The sequence below is a fragment of the Protopterus annectens genome, chromosome 11.part0 (genome assembly GCF_019279795.1).
Source record: "Protopterus annectens isolate FY-2018-M chromosome 11.part0, PAN1.0, whole genome shotgun sequence".
NCBI classification, from domain to species: Eukaryota; Metazoa; Chordata; order Ceratodontiformes; family Protopteridae; genus Protopterus; species Protopterus annectens.
This window is the reverse complement of record NC_056745.1, coordinates 1,159,528,891-1,159,539,253: the sequence shown is the minus strand read 5'-3', so window position 1 is coordinate 1,159,539,253 and position 10,363 is coordinate 1,159,528,891. Positions and strand designations below refer to the sequence as shown.

The window sequence follows — 10,363 nt, the reverse complement described above, 5'->3', positions numbered from 1 at the left end:
TTTGTGTGTGTGAGTGTGTGTTTTAGCATTATAGTAAAGTTAGGTAAGGGCATATGTTTAGTGTGTGTGTGTGTGTGTGTGTGTGTGTGTGTGTGTGTGTGTGTGTGTGTGTGTGAGAGAGAGAGAGAGAGAGATGAGTCTCTACGCTGTTTTGTATAGTGGTAGTATTGAAGGAATGGCTTTTTTAAGGTAAGCTGCACATTACGGTTAGGGGCACGGTTAGGGCTACCATTCCTAGCTAAGGAGGAACAGGGAGGGGTAGAGTATATGTGTATTGTTGTCCTCCTTTATTATATGTTTTCTTATTCTTATTACAGCTGTAAAAGTATATTTCCATTATTTGCTATCCTTCCTCCTCAACTGAGACTGAAATTGAGCTGTTTTGATCATTGCTTTACCTTGCTTAAAAATATAAATAAATAGATAAGTTTAATATTCTGATTCCAGTCTAGGGACAAGTTTACAGATGGACCAGAACTAAAGCAATATTTGCAGGAGCACATATTGTCACCCTTTGTTGATGAAACAGTACCCTATTGTCTACCATAATTCATTGCTAATTGTATATTTGCACATTCTTTAAAGATGGTGTACCCTTTGCATATGTGCTGATACAGGGTCATAGTTTCCCCTCATCACTATCATTACTACTATTTTCTGCACATGAATACACAGCTTATTTCCACAAACATACACTGCCATTTCATCTTTTACAGCAAGGAGTGATGCATGTTTCCTGTGATGCAATATTTTTGGAATAAGTTTAATGTCATCTGCAGACTTGCCAATGATTATTAGGTCAACTAAGTTATCATGTCTCTAATATGAAAACTGAATAAACGAGGCCTTAAACCAGATCCTCAATGTGTACCTCGTGTCATATTACTCATGTAAGACCAATTTCTTCACCCTTTCTAATACTTCAGTTCTATCACTTAGCCAAACATTTATCCACCATATCATGATATGATTACCCCTGAAGTTTTAACAGGTAGTGAAGACAGATTCATATCTCTGGCTAAAATTTATAAAAGTGACACCCTCTTGTAACCTGACACCTACTGATTATGATGCACTCTTCAAATAATGTCTGGTATTGGTAGTTATAGAAATACAACATTACTGGCATGATTATGTATACTTACATAGGTTCATAGGTTCATACTAGGCTATCTGCCCGAGGGCATTTATAAGCCTAGCCCATAGTTATGTGGCTTTCGCCACCCCTTTAGTTTGAATAAAAACTATGCCTATCATTTTGCTGTGCCTCTGTCAAGCAGTGACACTGAAGTAATCCCTGGGGTATATCTGCAATCTCCCATCCATTGGTCAAGATTCCTCTTGAACAAGGCCAGAGAGGTGCTCTGCCTCACATGTACCGGGATTTTGTTCCACAGCATAGGGAGTCTCTGGGTGATGAATCTGTCCCTCCAGCACATTCTATTTATAACCGTGTCAAGGTTTAAGTCTCCGCCCTTGTGGTTCTGAGGGATCTAGATTTTTGAGGTGAAGCATATTCATCAAATCTGGGTTTGACATGGCCTTATATGTCAGGCACAGGTCACCTCTGAGCAAGCGGTATGAGACTGAATAGAGCTGGAGTTCTTTCAGTCGGGCAGCATAAGACATATTTTTGAGACCCTTTATCCTTTTGGTGAGGAACTTTTGGGGCCTTTCAAGCTGCAGCAGGTGTCTGGTCAGATACATTCCGAACGGGCATTGTACTCAATCATAGGTCTAATGAGTGATGAGTACAGGGGACGATGACCTCCCTTGATCTAGATGTGAATCCCTTCATGATCAGGTGGGCGATATAGAAGGTTTTCCTAACTACTTTAGCAACATGAGTGTCAAATGGAAGGCTACTGTCAACCTGGGTCCCCAGATCCCTGATGACTTTTTCTGTGCTCAGTGGATTGCCACCTATATGGTAGCTAGGGGTAACCTTGTTTTTCCCGAAGGGTATGACTATGCATTTTTGGCATTTAACTTCAGGCCATGGCTCTGGCACCAGTTATCCGTTTCTGTGAGGCCCTTCTGGAGGATATCTGTGTCAGATGTGTTTTCGACTATGGCCCAGTTTGCAGTCATCTGCAAACTTTGTCAGCCATAACCCTCCTGTGTTTGCTTGTACTTCAGAAAAGTAGATGCCGAACAAGAGTGGACCCAGGACTGAGCCCTGTGGGACACCACTTGTGACAGGCTTTGAGTCTGACATGGCTCCAGCAACTCTGACCCTGTGGGTTCTGTCACTTAGCCAGTTTGCAACCCATCTTGTGATGTATGGGTTTACATTCAAGCTGATGAGTTTTTCGATGATACCTGAGTGGGGTATTGTGTGAAGGCCTTTGCCAGGTCGAGGTAGGCTGTATGGACTGCCTTTCCCTCATCAATGGCCTTGGTGACTGTCTCGAAAAAGTCAACCAAGTTTAAGAGGCAGGATCTGCCTTTGACAAAGCCAAACTGGGTTGGATCCAAAGTCTGCAAGTTCCCTATGTCTTTATTTATGAGTTCCATTATGATCCTCTCCATGGCTTTGCAGATAAGGCTTGTCAAGCTAATGGGGCGGTAATTTCCAGGGTCTGTGGAGGCACCGCCCTTATGAAGTGGGACCACAGTCGCCGTGCGCCACTCCTTGGGTACGTATCCTGAGGTGAGGCTAAGATTAAACAGCTGTCCTAACTGTGGGTTTAATTCCTCATTGAGTTCGTGAAGCACACAGCCGGGGACACCATCCGGTCCCATGGATGCTGTGTTTTTTGCCTTAGTGAGGGCAGTTCTCACCTGGGCGTTGGAGATGTTTAGGGGGCTACAATCCTCTGGAATAGATATCTCTCCTTTTGGGGGGGAGGGGGGGAGAAGTTTGCACTGAACCTGTCAGCCAGTATATTGGCAATGTGTGTAGGTTCAGTAATTTTCACATCATTTTGAACTAATTCTGAGCATATCTGGGAGTTTCCTCCTAGGTTTCTAACATAGCTAAAGAAGGCCTTATGATTGTCTTTAGAGTCCTTGGCAATTTATAGTTATTTAAAGTTTTCCTCTGACTTATTCAGGATAAAAATTTCGAGACCTTAAAGAGTCTGTTCTAAAGCATTACAGATCATAAAAATAAATAAATGCATAATAATAACCCTTATGGGTATCGTTTTGGAACCTTTTGTCTCAGGTAGTGGTTTTATGATTGCTGTCTTCCATGTCTTCCATGCCAGTAGTGCAATTTCCACATATAGGCTCACTGAAAATAAATAACTCAGCACGATGGTTTATTTCATCAATAACAGCCCAGAAGGGGCAATTTGGGATCTCTCCATCCCTGAAACACTGCTAGACTGTGACTCATTTAATAATTGTATAATTCGATATGTTGCTTTGGTCTGTGTTCTGGTTTAAAAATAAATACATAGATTACTGTGATGCAGCTGAGAAATATTTTGTAATTTCATGATCATGTAATGCTGTTAGGTAACTGTTGCTAACAAATGTAGATCACCTTCTTTCCTTCACATTGCATTACATACTTAAAGATCATATACAATTTTTTTTTTCTTTCCAGTTAATTTTACTGTAATTATGCTCCTATCATGTAAATTAGGTTTTATGTGTTCTGATTCTAAAATGCATAGTTTTTAGTTACTTCAGTGAGGCTGTGTTTATTAATAGAGTAAACTTGTTGTTTACATTTACTGTAGACTGAGCTGCAGTCTAGTTACTTCCTGATACAGTGTCATGTGACCAGCCTTCTGATGATGTCATTCTTAGCACAGTTTGTCAGTTTGTACTGGGTAGGTATTTTCTGTTGTTTTAGCAGATTTCAACACATAAATGTAGCACATTCAGTCAGTCAGTTTGTCAGACCATAAATCAGAAAATACAGTTATATTCAAATAAAAGCAAAGTAGAGCACAGTAAGATTCCTTGTAAAGTGTATAATGCTTGGCATATGTTATAGTTACACAGATGTAATACTAATAGTTTTCTATCATAGGATAATCTCTTTTTAAGAATAACATTTTAGGGGTAGTATTTCAGTGATAGCACTACAATAAAGGGCCTTTGTGTTATACACGGAATGGATTAATGCTAGAAAGAAAACTTTTGGAAAATCGTGTGCATCTGTAAAAATAAAGTTGCATAACTGCCAAAGATGGTGTATAAACAACAATGAAAATGATAATGTTAACAATAATGATGTGTTGAGGCACTGATTATGATGAGCTGATGAAATGATGATGCATCATCTTCAGTGTTTGATAGTTATCTTCACTACTTCATTGTAGTTATCATATCTTCATCATCAGTGTCATCTTCATCTTTGTCTCATTTTCGCCATCTTCATTGCATCTTCATCAGTAGCATCTTTGCCAAATTTATTTCATCTTCATTGCCATTTTCAATCTTTGTCATATTTACTATCATTACCATCTTTGTCATTTTCACTGCATCTTCTTTGTCATTTGCATCTTCAGTGTCAACTTCATTACTTGTCATTTTTCATCTCATCTTCACCTACTCTGTTGTTATGTCTTCATTAACATCACTGACATCTTAATCATATTTTCATCATCATCATTTTCTTTTTCAACATTATCTTCTTCATCTTTATCTTTGTCAACATCATCAGTGGTATCATTACATCTTTGCTGTCACCTTCATCACATTCTCAATTTCACTGCATCTTTAGCCTCACCTTCACAATCTTTGTCATCACATTATATCTTCATCTGCAACTTCATTGCATCTTCATTATCATCATCATCTTAACTTCATCCTCATCATCATTGTATCTTCAGCATCATATTCACTGTCAGTATCATTACCATATTGATTTTCGTTTTCAACTTTATCAACATCATCATTATTGGCTTTACTGCATCTTCATTTTCATTAAAGTACAGAATATTCTAAAAGTTTTTATTTGAACTCTTATCCAATGTGCAACACAAACACCCTGTACTGTAGAGCTACCACAGAGATGATTCACAGAGTAATGATTTTGTTTTCCTTTTCACTCATTTCTAAATATTTTACTGTGTAAACATTGGTTCTAAGAGAGTTGGTCATACTGACTAGCATTAATGTAACACCCCAACATCATGTAAAATGAAAAAAATAATACCTATGCGCACATATGGTCACATTTGACAAGATTAGTTCATGGAACATTGAATTTGTTCTCCTCAGGGAGGCAGCAACATACACACACACACACACACACACACACACACACACACACACACACACACACACACTCAAGCTGTCTCTCTCACAGGTAACTGAAGAAGATATACTACTGTTATAGTAAAGTTCTAGTTAGCAAGATTTAAACTGCTGGTATGTAACAGATAAAGTAAGTAACCTTTGGGAATTGTGGAGCACTGAATGTTAATTAAGATTTTTCCTACCCACTCAAGATGTCTAAAGTTCAAAAACCTCAGCACTAATCTGCCATCTAATTTCCACCACAATATTTCTACCTTTGTAGTAGATACAATCACATCTTTTCATTAAATAATATAGACAGTAATTTTTCAGATCATTTCAGCTACATAAAATCAAATTAATTGAATGCAGTCTTGAAACAACCATACCACTGAATATGCTTCAATTAATTCATGTTCTCATTTTTAGGGTGAGCAGAGGCTGTACCCCATACCCCTTCTGCTGCTGTGATTAGCTGCTGGGTCACTGCAGCTTTGCAGTATGGAAACTTTTCTTTGCCATGACCCATTGGGAAGAATTGACATTTTCAACAAAGTGGCCAAAGACATTGATTAGCACATCTGGCTAACAAAGAACTAAATATTTCTCCATGTATGTAGTATTACTTAACAAAAGACTCTGAACTGGACAAACTGTGGCGTATACTAAGATACATACTTTTGCATGTTAATATTACTGTTAGTAACTCTAAAGGAATTTATGTGAATAACTTTAAAACCTTTAGCTCAGGCCTAAAGATGATCAAGTAGTGATACTAGTAAAGAGTTACAAGCATGTCTGTGGACCAGGATCACTGTCATTACTATAGAAAAGGAAACAAATTAGAATACAAAATATACAATCTGAGAAATAACAATACATGTTAGGTGTAAACACAACCAGATCCAGCACTATATATATATATAGGCATTCTGCCTTTGCATCCGGACACACACACCTTTTGCATGTGTGCATGATCGTCACACAGACATCTTGTTTACATCTTCCTGTCTGTGTTTCATGCGCATGGAATTTGAATTTAAAAGACCTTCCTGTGCTGCAGATGATGGTGTGTGTGTGTGTGTGTGTGTGTGTGTGTGTGTGTGTGTGTGTGTGTGTGTGTGTGTGTGTGTGTGTGTGTGTGTGTGTGTGTGTGTGTGAGTGTGTGTGTGTGTGTGCGTGTCTGTGTAATGCCTTAGTTAGAGACAATAGGTGGTAGCAGTAATTTGCTCAGACTCAAACCCCGTACCTTACTTACAAGAAACAAGAGTCTGAATCCTCTCCCCTAACTACCAAGCTGCTAAAAAAATAAGTTTTCAAGTGCATTTTCAAGGAATTGAGTTTCCAGTGCATTTTTCAAGGAATTGAGTTTCAAGTGGATTTCCAATGAATTGTGAGCTTCAAGGAAATAGTTTACTACTGTTCATGCTAAGTCTGTTTACAATGTGCAACTGTTTTGTTTAACAAATGGCATCACTATTATGCTATAGAATCGAAAAGTGTTGTTAGTAGAACAACTGGTAACATATTTGCTTTTGATGTAGAAGAATGTGGGTTCTAATCCCACAGCATGTAAATGGACTGCTGATAATGTGTTGCCGTCCTGAGTATGTCCTCCTTTGTATGAGATGCCTAGTAACTATGAACCTGTTATCAGTTTGCCATCCATTCCTGATTACAATATTAACATCTTACCATTTTTTAATGTAACTTAGGCAAGTTACTCTTCAAGGGCAGCAGGCACTAAATTTGTAGATGAAACGCTGAAATATAAAAGTTGTATGCTAGCAGCAACTTCTTAATTAGTTAGATCTCTTTAATGTGGAATTATTCAGATGATTTTTACTTCTGCAGAGATTGTGCATATTGACTGATATTGGTGGATTGTAATGACAGAAGTTTGAGTGGCCTTTTATGGTTGAAATTTTCTGAATTGGGCAGTTTTGTCATTATTGGTTCATACATTTTGCTTCATTGCTTAATGAAAAAAATGTTCAAAACTGTAAATTTAAAGCACACTTTAACAAGTGGTGCTATATTTTACAAGGAATATAATTTAATACAATCAGGAAGGTGAAGCAAAGAACTCATGCATGTTTGCATGGTCCTAAATGTGTGCAAGGGGCCTATGATTTGAAAACAGCCCAAAGGTAAACTTTTATCTGCACTAGCCAGATGCATTTTCTTTGAATGTGGGTTTCAATGCCATTTCAATGAATGTGAGTTTCAAGGGCAGAGTTTTAATTCTAAGTCTGTTTTCATTGTGATACTGTATTGCTTTGTTTAGCAAATGTTTGCCAGTGTTTGTGCCATAAAAATTTGAAAAAAGTTTTAAATTAAATCCAAATATCTGTAATCATTGTAGAGGTAAAGCAGAAAACAGTATGCACATTGAGAGGCTTGGATACTGTTTATGGTAACTGGGGAGAAATAGCCAAGTAATGGGACACTGGAATGGCTGGGGGGTAGTGGGAGATATGGGGGGGTGGATCCATTACCCTGCCTAGGGCCCCATTTGACCATGATCCGGCTCTGGGTTTAAAAGTAACAGTAAAAACTAGAATAGAAATAGTTAAAACCACTGGGCTGTGAAAAGATTCAAACTGACCAAAATGTTTTCCATTAAGTAAATACATTTATTTATTTGTGTATACCCTGATAGTTTACTGAAAATACAATTAATCCATAAAGCTGAAAAAGAAAGAACATCAATGAGTGTCAGAGGAGTAAAACAGCCTGTTGTTTGTTCAAATACACTTTCAGTGAGCTCTGATGTTTTAAATTCACTAAAAGCAGAGTTCAGAGCCAGTGGAGTTTGTCCTTTACACCACTGTTGTCCAGCAACAGAGTTGATATATATATATGTGTGTGTGTTTGTGTGTGTGCACGTGTGTGTTTGTGTATATATCTATATATATATATATATATATATATATATATATACACACACACACACACATACATATATATATATATATATATATATATATATATATATATATATATACACACACACACACACACACACACACACACACACATATACATATGTATGTATGCATGTATATATATGTGTATAGGGTGTGAGTCATATATCACCCCCCCCCCCCGGGGATTTGCCTTCCTGCAAAAATTAGTCTGAGGTTTGCTGAAATTGTCTTTTCAGCAAATTATCATCACAGCTTTGGCTCTGAAAGTTCCTTATGTGGATCTGGTCTAAGGGAATACCAGGGAAAGGTGAGTGTTGTTATATAAGCAGCTCTGTTATATAAGCTCAAATACTGCAGAACAATTGGGAGAAGTATTATCTGGCAATGAAATATGAACAAAAAATTAAAAGTGGCAATGAGACAGAAAATTACATGAATGAAGAAACAGAAACTGAGTAAGCTGAAGGAATCAAAATGGGCACAGCTTAAAAATGGGTTTGGAGAAGCATACTGTAGTTTATCAACATGATCACATGTTGGTGACCTTTGTAATTATCTTATATGAAATAAGAATAACAAATATGCACACTGAATACAGGGCTATGCCCTGAACATGAGCCTTTTTATAGATAACTTTAAAGTTTGATGAGCGTCTATGAAGCAGATGCAGCCGCAGATATGAGTGCTAGGATGTGTTATTCAAGGTAGGATCTGCTGAACTTCCTGACAGATTGACAGTGTGGGAGATTTGCTAACCATTGTTTAGAATACAAATGCAAGTAAGCAGTTTTTTTGGCATTTTATGAAATTGATATATGAAATTTATGCTGTACATTAGAATGTTTATATTTACGAGAAGAATCTAGGTAAACTGCATTCTCATCCACTTATGTATAAGTAAGGATACAGAATGAGCAGGAGAAATGAAAAAGGAGGAGATCATGCTCCCAAATTAAAACAACCAGTACTGCTCGTAAAATGTAGTAAAGGGCTTAATTTACTGTCCCGTTATATCCAGAGTCATAGCTGGCTCATCTAACACCTAGTGTTGTTCCCCAGTCTGGCACCCCTCAACTCCAGTACAGCAGAATATATATATTGGTACTACACTAATGATTGATCCCCATCATACCTCCCAACTGTCTCGAATTCCTCATTTTTTACTGAGTTTTGGGGTCCAAATAATGGGGTGCCACGATTCCCGAGTGGCACCCCTTCATTTCTGATTTAATTGCACTTTTATTTTTATTTTTTTAACTTTCATGCTTTGTGTGCTGACGTCATCATGTGTGCGATGACGTCAGCACCACCAGCCTGGCGGAATACTCCACGCACGTACTTAGCACTTATTTCCAGCTATGGTTCAAATACTTTTGCGAGCGGGAGTCACCTGAGCTGGAAAGGAGTTACGAGGAGTGTTTGTGGATTGGATTTAATAAAGAAGAAGTTCACTCTGGGGATTTGTTATTTAGAAGAAGAGTTCGCGAGTTACGAGGATTTGTTATTTAGAAGAAGTTCAGGTAAGTATATGTGTAAAAGTGTATTTATAGTTACTGTGGACAAATGAGATTAAAGGTATGGAGAGCTAGGTCAAAAAGTCCCTGATTGATGGAGTGCTCATTGCAGAACCTATTTGTTAGTGTGGATGGTATAGGTTCGTATCCAGGACAACAATATATATTTCCTGCTTGCTCTTGAAGCCATGCTGTACTTACTGAATTGTGTGGTGGTTTATATTTCTGCACCTTGTTTATACTTAAATCTGTTTAGCACTAGTCAGTGACTTAAGAGACTTAAGTGACTATACCCCTAGTGGCTATAAGATTTACGATTTTTAGACTGAAAAAAATTAATTTAGTGGTTCTCAGTGGAGTAGATCAGAACACCTTAGTCCCTGTCCAGTTTTCTTACCTCCACATTGATTTACAGTAGTGGGATGCAATTCCCACCCATCTGCCATCATCTAATACCGTTTACATGTAGTATGAGCCCCCAAATATGGGAGTTGGTGTGCAAGGGGAGCTGATGTAGTGAATAACTTTTAGTATTATGTTACATACCATATTAGTATTAGAGGGATAGGCTTTAAAAAGCAAGTCATTATACATTTTATTTATGCTGATGAGAATATGGTTATACTAAATTAAAGATAAGAATTTCAGTGTACTGCCTAGCAAGAAACAAAGTTAATCAGTTTGAGTAATGGGAAGGAAGCTGCCCCCCAATTAATA

At 37.7% G+C, this 10,363-nt stretch overlaps 1 protein-coding gene across 4 annotated transcripts in view; it reads left to right on the top strand.

Moving 5' to 3' along the window:
• RELN (reelin) overlaps positions 1-10,363 on the top strand; it is a 3,085,913-nt gene that overhangs the window by 2,982,634 nt on the left and 92,916 nt on the right. The gene's annotated exons all lie outside the window — the stretch shown is intronic.